The sequence below is a fragment of the Ranitomeya imitator genome, chromosome 1 (genome assembly GCF_032444005.1).
Source record: "Ranitomeya imitator isolate aRanImi1 chromosome 1, aRanImi1.pri, whole genome shotgun sequence".
NCBI classification, from domain to species: domain Eukaryota; kingdom Metazoa; phylum Chordata; class Amphibia; order Anura; family Dendrobatidae; genus Ranitomeya; species Ranitomeya imitator.
The window spans coordinates 69,293,923-69,308,822 of record NC_091282.1 but is presented as its reverse complement, the minus strand read 5'-3'; the positions used below and the strand labels follow the sequence as shown (position 1 = coordinate 69,308,822).

The 14,900-nt window shown below is 45.2% G+C and overlaps 1 protein-coding gene across 16 annotated transcripts in view; it reads right to left on the bottom strand.

Moving 5' to 3' along the window:
• The window catches only part of CELF4 (CUGBP Elav-like family member 4), a 1,519,496-nt gene that overhangs the window by 281,326 nt on the left and 1,223,270 nt on the right, over window positions 1-14,900 (bottom strand). The gene's annotated exons all lie outside the window — the stretch shown is intronic.

Genomic DNA, 14,900 nt, shown 5'->3' with positions numbered 1-14,900 from the left:
GGGTATGGGGTGTAGAGAGAGGGTGTGTTACACTCCAAGGTGTTCCCCAGGTTGCCTTTCCTGAGCTTCGATCTTCCAGCTCTCGTTTAGTAGTTCTTGGAAACTACACTGCATTAGGCCTTCAAATTGGGTATGGGGTGTAGAGAGAGGGTGTGTTACACTCCAAGGTGTTCCCCAGGTTGCCTTTCCTGAGCTTCGATCTTCCGGCTCTCGTTTAGTAGTTCTTGGAAACTACACTGCATTAGGCCTACAAATTGGGTATGGGGTGGAGAGAGATGGTGTGTTACACTCCAAGGTGTTCCCCAGGTTTCCTTGCCATTGCTTCGGTCTTCCGACTCTCGTTTAGTAGTTGTAGAAAAGTACACTGCATTAGGCCTACAAAATGGGTATGGGGTGGAGAGAGATGGCGTGTTACACTCCAAGGTGTTCCCCAGGTTGCCTTTCCTGAGCTTCTATCTTCAGGCTCTCATTAAATTGTGGTTAAATGGAACAACTGCATTTGGCGTACTAGTTGGTTTGGGGCCTACTATCGGTGTCTGCCACTCCTTGCTGTTCTCCTGGTTTCCTGTCCTGAAATTCCATTTTCAGGCTCTCGTTAAGTAGTTGTTAATGTTAGACTGCATTTGGCCTACTAGTTGGGTTGGGGCCTACTATCGGTGTCTGCCACTCCTTGCTGTTCTCCTCCACTGAACAAAGCTGTGCCGCCTGTTTACTACGGTTGCCAATTTTGAACTGCATTTCGACTACTTACTGATTTGGCCCTACTCTCTGTGTCAGCCTCTCATTCCAGTTGTCCTCCACTGTAATGCCCCCTGGTTATTCCTGTGTTACCAATTTTGAACTGCATTTAGCCCACTTTATTCTTTGGGCCTATATCTGTGTTTCCACTTCATCGTGCCCATTGCCCAGCCAGTGATAGATGAGTCTGCTGGTACATTGACCCATAACGCAACATTCCCCGTGCATGCTACACAACAACATTGTGACCCTGCTGAAAGTCAGGTTGCTCTTCCCGCATACCATACCACCTTACACGGGGACAAAGAGGAAGGTGCAGATGAAAGTGCAGGTTCCTTCATCAGGTGGGGGGAGGAATACTAGTTGGCGACGTCACTGGCACAGGGCCTCTCATAGTACGCAAAAGTGTTGCTGCCGGTGGGAGGCGCCCCCGCCGTGCAAACACACCGCTGTACTTTGAGGGGCCCTGTGCCAGTGCCAATGCCAACAAGTGGGCCCCCCCTGCTTGCTCAGGATCACAGCACTTGCAAAGTTGAAATACTTACCTCTCCCTGCTCCACTGCCGTGACGTGGTCCAGATTTCCTGGGCCCACTAATTACTTGAACCAGCCCTACCCCACACAACTTTAGCCAAATGACCCCCAATTTCAAATGCCTTCCAATTATTATAAGGTAAATTACGCTTGACAAGCTTCATTAAGAAGAATGGATGGTTTTGACATTAAAATGGGCACTCTAGGTGTTTTCCTGGCCCCCACTCACTGCCGACTATGCTGCCCCATTGACTTGCATTGGGTTTCGTGTTTCGGTCGATCCCGACTTTTCGCCATAATCGGCCGATTTCACTCGACCCGACTTTTGAGATAGTCGGGTTTCGCGAAACCCGGCTCGACTCTAAAAAGGTCAAGGTCGCTCAACTCTAGTCAGGACACTTCTGATTCATTAAAAGGCGTTCACATCAAAATCGTTGCGAAAATCGCAGATCTTGATGAACTGGGGTCTAGGTCTGCACTGCATTTTCAGCCTCTGAATGCAAACAGAAAAGTTTTCAATTCACAGACAGCAACCAAAAGTCTTAAAAAGGTCACTGTATTAAATAGAAAAAAACATATACCGGTATACAAAGTTTTAGATCTTTATACTTTTCAACATCACTCATATAAAAGGTAAAAAACCCTTCAAATCTGTTATCAATATTCCTATCAGACGGTATATTTTCTTTGCTTTAGGTAAGATATTCCTTTTTGGTTGCTAAATACATGATTCTTATCTAAAAACAGTCCAGTCTATTTGTGAGTAATGTCAGAATATGAACATCTTGTGGTAATTAGAGCTTTCTATGGTGAGTGCTATTATAGGTATGATTCATGCTTCACTGAGCACATGGGCGTCTGAGACAAAAATAGTGAGAATTATCTGGGGCTAGAAATACGGCAGAGCTGGGTCATAATGTAAAGCCATCATTGGAAATCTGGAAGCTACGAGCGAGCTAATTACACTTATTAGAGTTTCTCTTTCCTGCAGTAGTCGCAGGAGTCCAACAGTCTCAGCAGCAGCAGCAGCAGCAGCAGCAGCAGCAGCAGCACTACTCTCAGTTCCCCTGTAGTCACAGAAGTAATACTCTCACTTCCCCAGGAGTCAGGGCAGGCCGTCCCACTATTGTTTCCCCAGTAATCACAGCAGTACTTCTCTTACTTCCTTAGTAGTCAAAAAAATACTACTTTCACATCTCCAGTAGTCACATCATAACTACTCTCACTTTCCCAGCAGTCACAACAGCCTCACTTTTGTTTCCCAAATAGTCATAGCAGTACTACTCTCACTTCTACAGTAGTCACAGGAATATTATTTTCACTCCCCAGTAGTCACAGCAGTAGTATTCTCACTTCCTCAGTAGTCACAGCAGTATTACTCTCACTTCCTCAGTCGTCACAGCAGTACTAGTCTCACTTCTACAGTAGTCAAAGAAATATTATTTTCACTTCCCCAGTAGTCACAGTAGTAGTACTCTCACTTCCTCAGTCGTCACAGCAGTACTACTCTCATTTCCTCAGTAGTCACAGCAGTACTACTATCACTTCCTCAGTCGTCATAGCAGTACTACTTTCATTTCCTCAGTAGTCATAGCAGTACTACTCTCATTTCCTCAGTAGTCACAGCAGTACTACTCTCACTTCCTCAGTAGTCACAGCAGTACTACTCTCACTTCTACAGTAGTCACAGAAATATTATTTTCACTTCCCCAGTAGCCACAGCAGTATTACTCTCACTTCCTCAGTAGTCACAGCAGTACTACTCTCATTTCCTCAGTAGTCACAGCAGTACTACTCTCACTTCCTCAGTAGTCACAGCAGTACTACTCTCACTTCTACAGTAGTCACAGAAATATTATTTTCACTTCCTCAGTAGTCACAGCAGTATTACTCTCACTTCCTCAGTCGTCACATCAGTACTACTCTCATTTCCTCAGTAGTCACAGCAGTACTACTCTCACTTCTACAGTAGTCACAGAAATATTATTTTCACTTCCCAATAGTCACAGCAGTAGTAATCTCACTTCCTCAGTAGTCACAGCAGTATTACTCTCACTTCCTCAGTATTCACAGCAGTACTACTCTCACTTCCTCAGTAGTCACAGCAGTACTACTATCACTTCCTCAGTAGTCACAGCAGTACTACTTTCACTTCCCCTTTAGTCACAGAAATATTATTTTCACATCCCTACTAGTCACAGCAATAGTACTCTCACTTCCTCAGTAGTCACAGCAGTACTAGTCTCACTTCTATAGTAGTCACAGAAATATTATTTTCACTTCCCTAATAGTCATAGCAGTAGTACTCTCAATTCCTCAGTAGTCACAGCAGTATTACTCTCACTTCCTTAGTAGTCACAGCAGTACTATTCTCACTTCCTCAGTAGTCACATACATATTATTTTCACTTCCCCAGTAGTCACAGCAGTAGTACTTTCACTTCCCCATTAGTCACATAAATATTATTTTCACTTTCCTAGTAGTCACAGCAGTAGTACTCTCACTTCCTCAGTAGTCACGGCAGTAGTACTCTCACTTCCTCAGTAGTCACAGCAGTAGTACTCTCACTTCCTCAGTAGTTATGGCAGTACTACTCTCACTTCCTCAGTAGTCACAGCAGTTCCACTTTTGTTTCCCCAGTAGTCACAACAGTACTACACTCACTTCCCCAGTAGTCACAGCAGTGCTACTCTCACTTCCCCAGTAGTCACAGCACTACAACTCTCACTTCCTAAGTAGTAGTCATAGCAGTACTACTCTCACTTCTCTAGTAGTCACAGCAGTACTACTCTCACTTCCCCAGCAGTACTACTCTCACTTCCCCAGTAGTCAAAGGAGTACTATTCTCTCTTCCCCAGTAGTCACAGCAGTGCTACTCTCACTTCTCTAATAGTCATAGCAGTACTACTCTCACTTCCCCAGTAGTCACAGCAGTACTACTCTCACTTCCTAAGTAGTAGTCACAGCAGTACTACTCTGATTTTCCCAGTAGTCACAGAAGTACTACTCTCACTTCCCCAGCAGTACTACTCACACTTCCCCAGTAGTCAAAGGAGTACTATTCTCACTTCCCCAGTTGTAACAGAAATATTACTTTCACATCCCAGGTGTCAAAGCATTATTACTCTCACTTTCCCAGTAGTCACAGCAACACTACTCTCACTTCCCCAGTAGTCACAGAAATATTACATTAACTTCCCCAGTAGTCAAAGCAGTACTACTCTCATTTCCCAAGTAGTCACAGCAGTACTACTCTCACTTTCCCTGTAGTCACATCAGCACTACTCTCACATCCCCAGTAGTCAAAGGAGTACTGTTCTCACTTCCCCAGCAGTCACAGAAATATTACTTTCACTTCCCCAGTAGTCAAAGCAGTATTACTCTCACTTCCCCAGTAGTCAAAGCAGTATTACTCTTGGAGCACCCCCAGACGCTGGGCCGCAGGTTACTCGGTACTGGTCCTCTCTGTCTCAGTTCTAGGGTTTTCACGGTGGCTGGACCCGGTCCGTGACCCTGCTAAGGGGCGTCCAATAAAAGGGGTGATGAAAGTCGGCTAAAGTTTCGTGACGCCACCTGTGGTGTTCGGTCAGGTCGACCAACGCTGCTTGGGGTCCACTGGGGTGATGTGATGGCAGCTAGATGGTATACCTTCCCACAGGTGAAGTATATTCCCAGGGCTTCCCAGTATTGTAGGTGGCGATGGTGTGAGGTGCAGTCAATAACGAGGACACAGGGTTGCAGTCTCTTTACCTTTTACTGAAGACTTCGGGATCCGCAATCCAGAGCACTGTCAACAGGGCTGTCTGAGACCAGCCGGACCGAAGGCACATCCAGAGTTCCCTTTGCAGGTGGAAATCAGTGCCTACCACTAGTGCCTTTGTGTTGTAGTGCTACCCTGCTGAGCATTCGGGATTGTCCTCACAACTTATGTTCTCGTTCTTTCTCTTTCTATGTCTCCGTCCCCCAAGTTTATCTGCATAGGATGCACCCGTTTGACAGGAAGGCTCGGAGCTATTCTGGAACCCTAGAGACGCCCCTCTCCACGCTTGCCCCCTATGTCTGCTTAGGTGATGTAAGGTAGACAGCCAACCTATAATTAACTGTCCTGCGGTATTTGAAGTAAGGAATAGAGTCAGTTACTTCCTCGGTGTTTCGGTCACCGGCTACGCGCCTCAGTAGGATGTTGCCGTTCTCGGGGCACGACTCCTACTGGCTCTCCCTTGTGCTTGATCTCGTTTCTCACTTTCCACAATATCCTTCTCTTCATGTCCTTTCTTAGGATACCGCCGCAAGGTAGTGCAGGCGCGGTTCCGTTGCTTTCTACTTGTTCAGCTAGGCCCCTGTCAGGAACCCACCCCTGACAGGTCCTCCCTGGACTCTCCCAGGCTGCGCTCTGTCCTAACTTCCTATCCGACCCCTAGTTTTACCAGTGTGAGGAGTGGCCTAATACATAGTGCCTTTTGCTCCCCCTAGTGGCCGGAGTGTGAAGTGTAATGTGTGACTGTGATACCTGGTCAGGTGAACTCCTTTAGTGCAGTCAGACATAACATCACTCCCCTTAGCGGCAGAGCGACATTACTGCAACGACCAGGTCTCTGGGGCGCTGCACTCTCACTTCCCCAGTAGTTACAGCAGTACTACTCTCACTTCCCCAGTAGTCACAGAAATATTACTTTCACTTCCCCAGTAGTGAAAGCAGTATTACTCTCACTTCCCAGTAGTTACAGTAGTGCTACTCTTGCTTCCCCTGTAGTCACATCATTATTACTTCCTCTTCCCCAGTAGTCAAATAAATATTATTTTCACTTCCCCAGTAGTCACAGCAGTACTACTCTTACTTCCCCAGTAGTCAACGGAATATTACTTTCACTTCCCCAGTAGTCACAGCAGTACTACTCTCACTGCCTCTGTAGTCACAGCAGTAGTATTCTCACTTCCCCAGTAGTCACAGCAGTACTACTCTCACTTCCCCAGTAGTCACATGAATATTACTTTCACTTACCCAGTAGTCACAGCAGTACTACTCTCACTTCCTCTGTAGTCACAGCAGTAGTATTCTCACTTCCCCAGTAGTCACAGCAGTACTACTCTCACTTCTCTAGTAGTCACATCAGTACTAATCTCACTTCCTCTGTAGCCACAGCAGTAGTATTCTCACTTCCCCAGTAGTCATAGCAGTACTACTCTCACTTCCCTAGTAGTCACAACAGTAGTATTCTCACTTCCTCAGTAGTCACAGCAGTAGTATTCTCACTTCCTCAGTAGTCACAGCAGTAGTATTCTCACTTCCCCAGTAGTCATAGCAGTACTACTCTCACTTCCCTAGTAGTCACAACAGTAGTATTCTCACTTCCTCAGTAGTCACAGCAGTAGTATTCTCACTTCCTCAGTAGTCACAGCAGTAGTATTCTCACTTCCTCAGTAGTCACAGCAGTAGTATTCTCACTTCCTTAGTAGTCACAGCAGTACTACTCTCACCCAGTAGTCACAGCAGTAGTTTTCTCACTTCCTTAGTAGTCACAGCAGTACTATTCTCACTTCCCCAGTAGTCACAGAAATATTACTTTCACTTCCCCAGTAGTGAAAGCAGTATTACTCTCACTTCCCAGTAGTTACAGTAGTGCTACTCTTGCTTCCCCTGTAGTCACATCATTATTACTTCCTCTTCCCCAGTAGTCAAATAAATATTATTTTCACTTCCCCAGTAGTCACAGCAGTACTACTCTCACTGCCTCTTTAGTCACAGCAGTAGTATTCTCACTTCCCCAGTAGTCACAGCAGTACTACTCTCACTTCCCCAGTAGTCACATGAATATTACTTTCACTTACCCAGTAGTCACAGCAGTACTACTCTCACTTCCTCTGTAGTCATAGCAGTAGTATTCTCACTTCCCCAGTAGTCACAGCAGTACTACTCTCACTTCTCTAGTAGTCACATCAGTACTACTCTCACTTCCTCTGTAGCCACAGCAGTAGTATTCTCACTTCCCCAGTAGTCATAGCAGTACTACTCTCACTTCCCTAGTAGCCACAACAGTAGTATTCTCACTTCCTCAGTAGTCACAGCAGTAGTATTCTCACTTCCTCAGTAGTCACAGCAGTAGTATTCTCACTTCCCCAGTAGTCATAGCAGTACTACTCTCACTTCCCTAGTAGTCACAACAGTAGTATTCTCACTTCCTCAGTAGTCACAGCAGTAGTATTCTCACTTCCTCAGTAGTCACAGCAGTAGTATTCTCACTTCCTCAGTAGTCACAGCAGTAGTATTCTCACTTCCTTAGTAGTCACAGCAGTACTACTCTCACCCAGTAGTCACAGCAGTAGTATTCTCACTTCCTTAGTAGTCACAGCAGTACTACTCTCACCCAGTAGTCACAGCAGTAGTATTCTCACTTCCTTAGTAGTCACAGCAGTACTACTCTCACCCAGTAGTCACAGCAGTAGTATTCTCACTTCCCCAGTAGTCACAGCAGTACTACTCTCATTGTAATTAATGATCACAGCAGAGCCATCCCAACCTCAGCAGGTTGACACAGTAGGATTACCCCAATTTTTCAATACCAATATCCCTTCTGTCTTTATCATATACTCAACTTTTACAAGTTCTAATGAGTTTCCCCTGCTGGCAGGATGCTACACATGAGAAGCAGCTGTACTTTGAATGCTCCTGTTCTTATAACCAGAGATTTGTATTTTCTGCCTGTTAGATAGCAGCAGACTGTGACCTCTTCTGCTGGAAAAAATAGTGCCCGATGCTGCCAACCTTTTAGCGTTCTCTACCAAATGTAAGAAAAACAATGCTCAAATAGATCTTATTAGAAAGATCATTTCAATTTGCGAGGGTGTTGCTTGATGAGTCATCATAAGTATTCCTTAAATGGGTTGTTTGGTAAAAACAAGTTATCACCTATCCAAAAATAGTGGGTACCTTGCAGACCAGTTAAGGTCTGACCACTGGGACCAGCATGATTGGTAGATTGGGGAATTTTTATCCTCATCACGAGACAGAATGGCAGTGCAAACATCCGACTGTTGCTCCATTGATTCTCTATGGCAGAGGTCCCCAACTCCAGTCCTCAAGGCCCACCAACAGGTCAGGTTTTCAGGATTTCCTTAGTCTTGCCCAGGTAATAATTGCATCACCTGTGCAATGCAAAGGAAATCCTGAAAACATGACCTGTTGGTGGGCCTTGAGGACTGGAGTTGGGGACCTCTGCTCTATGGGGCTGCTGGAAAAAGAGGAGCGCAGTGCTCAGCGGACACACAGGGAACTAAAGGAGCACAGGTGTCACAGTTCTGCTGCTCGGTGTGGGTACGAGTTGTTGGACCCACATCCATAGACAAGTTAGAACCTATGCTGTTAATAAGGTGATAATTTGTTTTAAGTGGACTCGCCTTTTAAAGTATAAGTAGCCCATAGACTGTAATGTATACATATGTGTCCACTATTACCTTTCCATATATTTAGTTAAAGAAGTGGTCCACTACAATCATTTTTTTCCATAAATCTTGCTATTATGTGCCACTGAAAACATCCACTGTGCTTATTTTAGCAATATTACCTTTTATCATGCTGTAGCAGCCCATCTTCAGTGCTGGATCCAGCTCTCATGGGGTTAATCGACAACTTCCTTTCTTCTGAGTTATTGTGCTCTAATACTACAAGTTCCATGATGCATTGCACTGGCCACTAAGCCCGAACCTAGCACACCCTCTCCAAAACACACCCAAACCCCTCCCTCCTCTCCCTCCTCTATCTTCAAAAAGATTTGTGATGTCATTTCTGTCCAACCTCCTCTTTTAGGGTATGTGCACACGTTCAGGTTTTTCAGGATAAAACCACATTAGAAACTGCAGACATATGCATCCTATCATTTAGAATGCATTCTGCAATTTTTGTGCACATGATGCTTTTTTTACCGTGAAAAAAACGCATCGCGGTAAAAAAAAGCAGCATGTTCAATAATTTTGCGTTTTTTTCACGTTTTTCCCCACTATTCTATGCATTTGGAAAAAACGCAAGAAAAAACACATCAAAGACGCGCAAAAAACGCATCAAAAACGCGCAAAAAAACGGCAGAAATGTCAGGTTTTTGTCAGGAAAATTTCTGCCAGAAATCCTGACGTGTGCACATAGCCTTACATTTGCCCAACCCACACTCGATTACACACAGATAGATAGATAGACAGATAGATATGTATCTATACAGTATATCTATATCTATTTCCATAGATATGTCCATATCCATGTTTCTAAACCCCTTCACCCCTGGAGCTTTTTTCGTTTATCGCTCCCCTTCTTTCCAGACCCATAATGTTTCCGTCAATATGGTCATGTGGGGGCTTATCTTTTGCGGGACAAGTTCTACTTTTGAACTACACCATTGGTTTTAGCACGTCGTGTAGCAGAAAATGTGAACAAAAGTCAAAGTGCGATGAAATTGCAAAAAAAGTGCAATCCCACACTTGTTTTTTGCTTGGCTTTTTTGCTAGGTTCACTAAATGCAAAGACTGTGTGCACACATTGTGGATTTGATTGTAGATCCACAGGGTTTTTTGCTGCACAGAATTGCATCAAATCCGCAGTGTAGTGCACAATCAATGTAAGTCTATGGGAGCCGCAGACTTGTTGTTCACATGCTGCGGAAAAAGCCGCACCGAAATGCAGTTTTTTTTTTCCGCAGTATGTCACTTCTTTTGTGTGGAACTGTAGCGTTTCTGCACCCTTAGACTTTCATTGAGTCGGGCACATCCGCAGCAAAACCGCAGATGTAAAAAAGATCTGCAGTTTTGCTGCGGATGTGGGTCAGAGAAACGCTGCAGTTCTGGAGGAGGGAGATGTGTGGGCGGTGACTGTGTACGTGTATGTGTGTGCGGGCGGCGTCTGCGGGCTGTTCGGATGTGTGTGGAGCTGTGCAGGACTGTTCAGGTGTGTGCGGGGTCTGCGGGCAGTTCGGATGTGTGCGGGTGTGTGCGGGGCTGTTCGGATATGTGCGGGGTCTGTGGGCTGTTCGGATGTGTGCGGGACTGTTCGGATGTGTGCGGGGTCTGCGGGCAGTTCGGATGTGTGCGGGTGTGTGCGGGGCTGTTCGGATATGTGCGGGGTCTGTGGGCTGTTCGGATGTGTGCGGGACTGTTCGGATGTGTGCGGCGCTGTGCGGGACTGTTCGGGTGTGTGCTGGACTGTTCGAGTGTGTGCGGGACTGTTCGGGTGTGTTCGGGACTGTTCGGGTGTTTACGGGACTGTTCAGGTGTGTGTGGGGCTGTGCAGGGGGTCTTTTGGGGGGTGTGTGCAGGCATCATCCGATGGGACTACAAGTACGCAGCATCCAATCTGCAGCTAATTCAGATGTAATCCAGACAGTAGACACACACCCTACACTATCCATACATCTATCAATAGATATATCTATCCAGATATATCGATAGATATATGAATAGATAGATGTATGCATATATAGATCTATCTATATGTAGCTCTGTCTATCCATTTCATCTATCATCTATATGTCTATATATCTGTGTGTAATTGATCATGGGTTGGACAAATGGAAAAGAGGAGGTTGGACAATAATGACATCACAAATCGTTTTTTTTTGTTCAATAATACATCTTTATTTAGCTTTCAAAAACACAAACAAAAACACACAAAGATACGCACAAAAACCGCACCTAAAAATAAATAAAAATGCATCAAAACCGCACAAAAAATGCAACAAAAGCGCATCAAAACTGCACCAAAAACTGCAGCAAAACCACAGCAAAAACTGCATAAAAAATGCATGAAAACCGCACCAAAAACTGCATCAAAACTGCTCCAAATATTGCATCAAAACCACACCAAAAACTGCATCAAAACTGCTCCAAATATTGCATCAAAACTGCACCAAAAACGCATCAAAACTGCACCAAAAACTGCATCAAAACCGCCCCAATAACTGCATCAAAAACTGCATCAAAACCGCACCAAAAACTGCATCAAAACCGCACGAAAAACTGCATCAAAACCGCACCAAAAACTGCATAAAAAAAGCATAAAAAACATGAATCAAAACCACGCAAAAAACCACACCAAATACTGCAGCAAAAACTGAATCAAAACCGCGCAAAAACCGCACCAAAAAACGCACCAAGAACTGCATCAAACCCGCACAAAAAACTGTGAAAAAAACGTGAAAAAAAGCATCAAAAATGCAGCTGCGTTTTCTGCAAGGAGATGCAGATTTTGTGCAGAAAATTCTGCACCCAATCTGCAACGTCTGCACACAGCATAAAACTGACCTGCCATCATGATTCTCCAGGTCATTATGAGTTCATAGACATCAAACACGTCTAGGTTATTTTTTATCTAAGTGGTGAAAAAAAAATCCAAATTAGCTAAAAAGAAATAAAATAATTGCGCCATTTTCCGAGACCCGTAGCGCCTATATTTTCTGAGATATCGGGTCAGATGAGGGCTAATTTTTTGCGTACCGAGCTGACGTTTTTAATGATACCACTTTTGTGCAGATAAGTTCTTTTGATCGCCTGTGATTGCATTTTAATGCAATGTCTTGGCGACCAAAAAAAGGTAATTTTGGCTTTTGATTTTTTTTCTCCCTACACCGTTTAGCGATCATGTACTTTTTTTTATTGTATTGAAAACAGCTGACATGTTGCGGTTTTGAAGTGGGCTCACCGCCGGAGCCCACCTCAAAGCGGGGGATACTGCCAGCTGACGTACTGTTCCGTCTGCTGGCAGAAAGGGGTTAATGAACAATATGTTTCAGTTAAAAAAAAACAAAATAAAAATGGCGTGGGCTCCCGCGCAATTTTCTGCGCCAGAGGGGGAAAGCCGACGGCCGGGGGCCAATATTTGTAGCCTGGGACGGAGTTAATTCCCATGGCCCCTATCTAGGCTATGAATATCAGCCCGCAGCTGTCTGCATAGCCTTTACTGGCTATTAAAATAGGGGGACCTAAAAAAAAAAAGACGTGCGGTCCCCCTATATTTTATAGCCAGATACGCAGACAGCTGTGGGCTGATATTCATAGCCTAGAGAGGGGCCATGGATATTGGCCCCCCCGGCAACAAATACCAGTCTGCAGCTGCCCCAGAAATGGCGCATCTGTGAGATGCACCAATTCCGGCACTTAGCCCCTCTCTTCCAACTAGCGGTGGGATATGGGGTAATAAGGGGTTAATGTCACCTTGCTATTGTAAGGTAACATTAAGGCGGGATAATAATGGAGAGGTGTCAATAAGACGCCTTTCCATTATTAATCCTAGAGTAATGAAAGAGTAAAAAAAAGACACAGCCAGAAAAAAGTATTTTAATATTCTTCATTTAACCATACTTACCATACTTCAGTGCCTGCAAGAAACGTAAAATAATAAACCGCATACTACCTGTCCGCCGTAGTCCAATCAATAATGAGTGTCCCACGACGATTTCCCCTATAGAACAGTGATGTCACTGCTCTATAGACCTTCAGTGACACACTGACAGGAGACAATGGCTCCTGCAGTGCATCACTGAGAGGTTACCATAGTTCAGAGTCTCACTTTATGGCATTTGCTGCGTGGGATCTTTCTCACACAGCAATGTCAAAAGTGAGACTAGGGACTATTTTCTCGCTGGGGCGTAGGAATACATTGTGGGTAATACATTGTGGAAAGAAACCTGCCATCATTGTATTCCTGAAGCCCCTGGAGAGCGGTCGCATCAGCTGATGCTGCTGCTCTCCACGGGAGATCGTCGAGGGACACTCGTTTTAATTGGATTTCTGCGGATCAGGGAGTATATTGTTTGTTTATTATTTTAATATTTTTTACAGGTAACACTGGATTCAGGGAACAAAGTGACAAGTGATGGTGAGTATGTACTCTATATTATATGTACTGTATGTATGTACTGTATGTATGTGGCATGTCGCATGATGTCTCATGTTGCATGTCATCGCATGCTGCATGTTGCATGTTGCATGCTGCATGTCGTCACATGTCGCCACACGTCGCATGCTGCATGATGTTGCATGCTGCATGTCGTCGCATGCTGCATGTCGCATGTCGTCGCATGCTGCATTTCGCATGTTGTCACATGTCGCATGGTGCATGTCACCACATGTCGCATGGTGCATGTTGTGATATGTTGCATGTCACATGGTGCATGTTGTCACATGCTGCATATTGCATGCTGCATGATGTCGCATGTCGCAAGTTACCGCATGCTTCATGTCGCATGCTGCATGTCGCATGGTGCATGTTGTGACATGTTGCATGCTGCATATCGTCACGTTGCATGTCGCATGGTGCATGTTCTGTATGTGTGTTCTATGTATGTATGTACTGTATATGTGTTTTTTTTTTTTTTTTTACATTCAACACATTAGCCGGATGATGGGACTACTACTGTCCCATCATTGGCTAATGTGTCACTCACTGTCACTATAGCAGGCAGATCCCGATGGGACTTGTAGTCCCATCGGACGATGCCTGCACACAGAGACACACACACCAATGGCCGCCCCGCACAGCCCAGCAGACCCCCCGCCCGCACACTCCAGGACCTTCGGCAGATTCATCGCGCAGACCCCCACCTCCTGCTGCTGCACCGGCCACCACCACTGCGCCGGCCTCTGCCGCCACCGCACCGGCCGCCACCGCCCATGCATCGGCCGCCGCCGCCACCACACCGGCCGCACATCTCGGCACATGAGCACAGCCGGCCAGCAGACCCTAGCACAGCCCCCAGCACAGCCCTGCAGCCCCCAGCCCAGTCACTCTTGAGTGACTGCTGACTGTGGAGGCTGGTCACGCCTGTTGCTGACGTCACATCAATTTCCAGAGTCTGGAAATTGACGTGACGTCGGTGGAAATTAGCGGTGGCTGCAGCCTGGGGGTCACGTGACCCGGACTCAGCCGCCATAGCGCCGCTCACAGGCGAAAACGGCAACAGAAGGTATTTATAAAATTCATTAGGGACCCCGGGGGGATACATTGGGGGGTTAACTGAAAGTAGTGGACAACCCCTTTAAGGGCTCCAGTTTCTTATGATACAAATTCAATGCGATATTGCAACATGCTTGGAGAAATGCTCAGCAAGCTGCAATTCACAGCATAACCATTGGCCACATGGAAACACGCATAGCAGCAACGTCTCCTGACAGAGTATTGAAAAATGATGTTTTTTTTTCCAAAGCTGGTTATCTCATGCTGTTCATCTTCAGACATATTGAGCCCAGGAATGAAAGAACACAACTGTATCCTCGTTTCCTGCTATTGTGGCTTTTGAGAGAAAAAGATAGATAGGGATGAACTGTACTCATACCCACAATTTTTAATATTTTTAATTTTGGCAGGACCGGTACCATTTAATCTATATTAATCAATCATTAAACGGCCGTCATGGGGAATTTTTCGTAGTCTGGTATTGGTGAGAAGATCCATTTTCAATGCCTAGCATGGGGCCCTCCTGTGAGGTGCTCCTTAAAGGAAAGTTTGAATATAAAATCTTTGTCAAGATCCATATTTATAATGGTACTCAAACCCTCATTAGATGTGATTTATCTGGTGCTCTCTGATTGTCCACGAACAATTCAGGATATGATTCATTCACTGAAATAGAATAGTCTGTGGGCGTTGTGTTT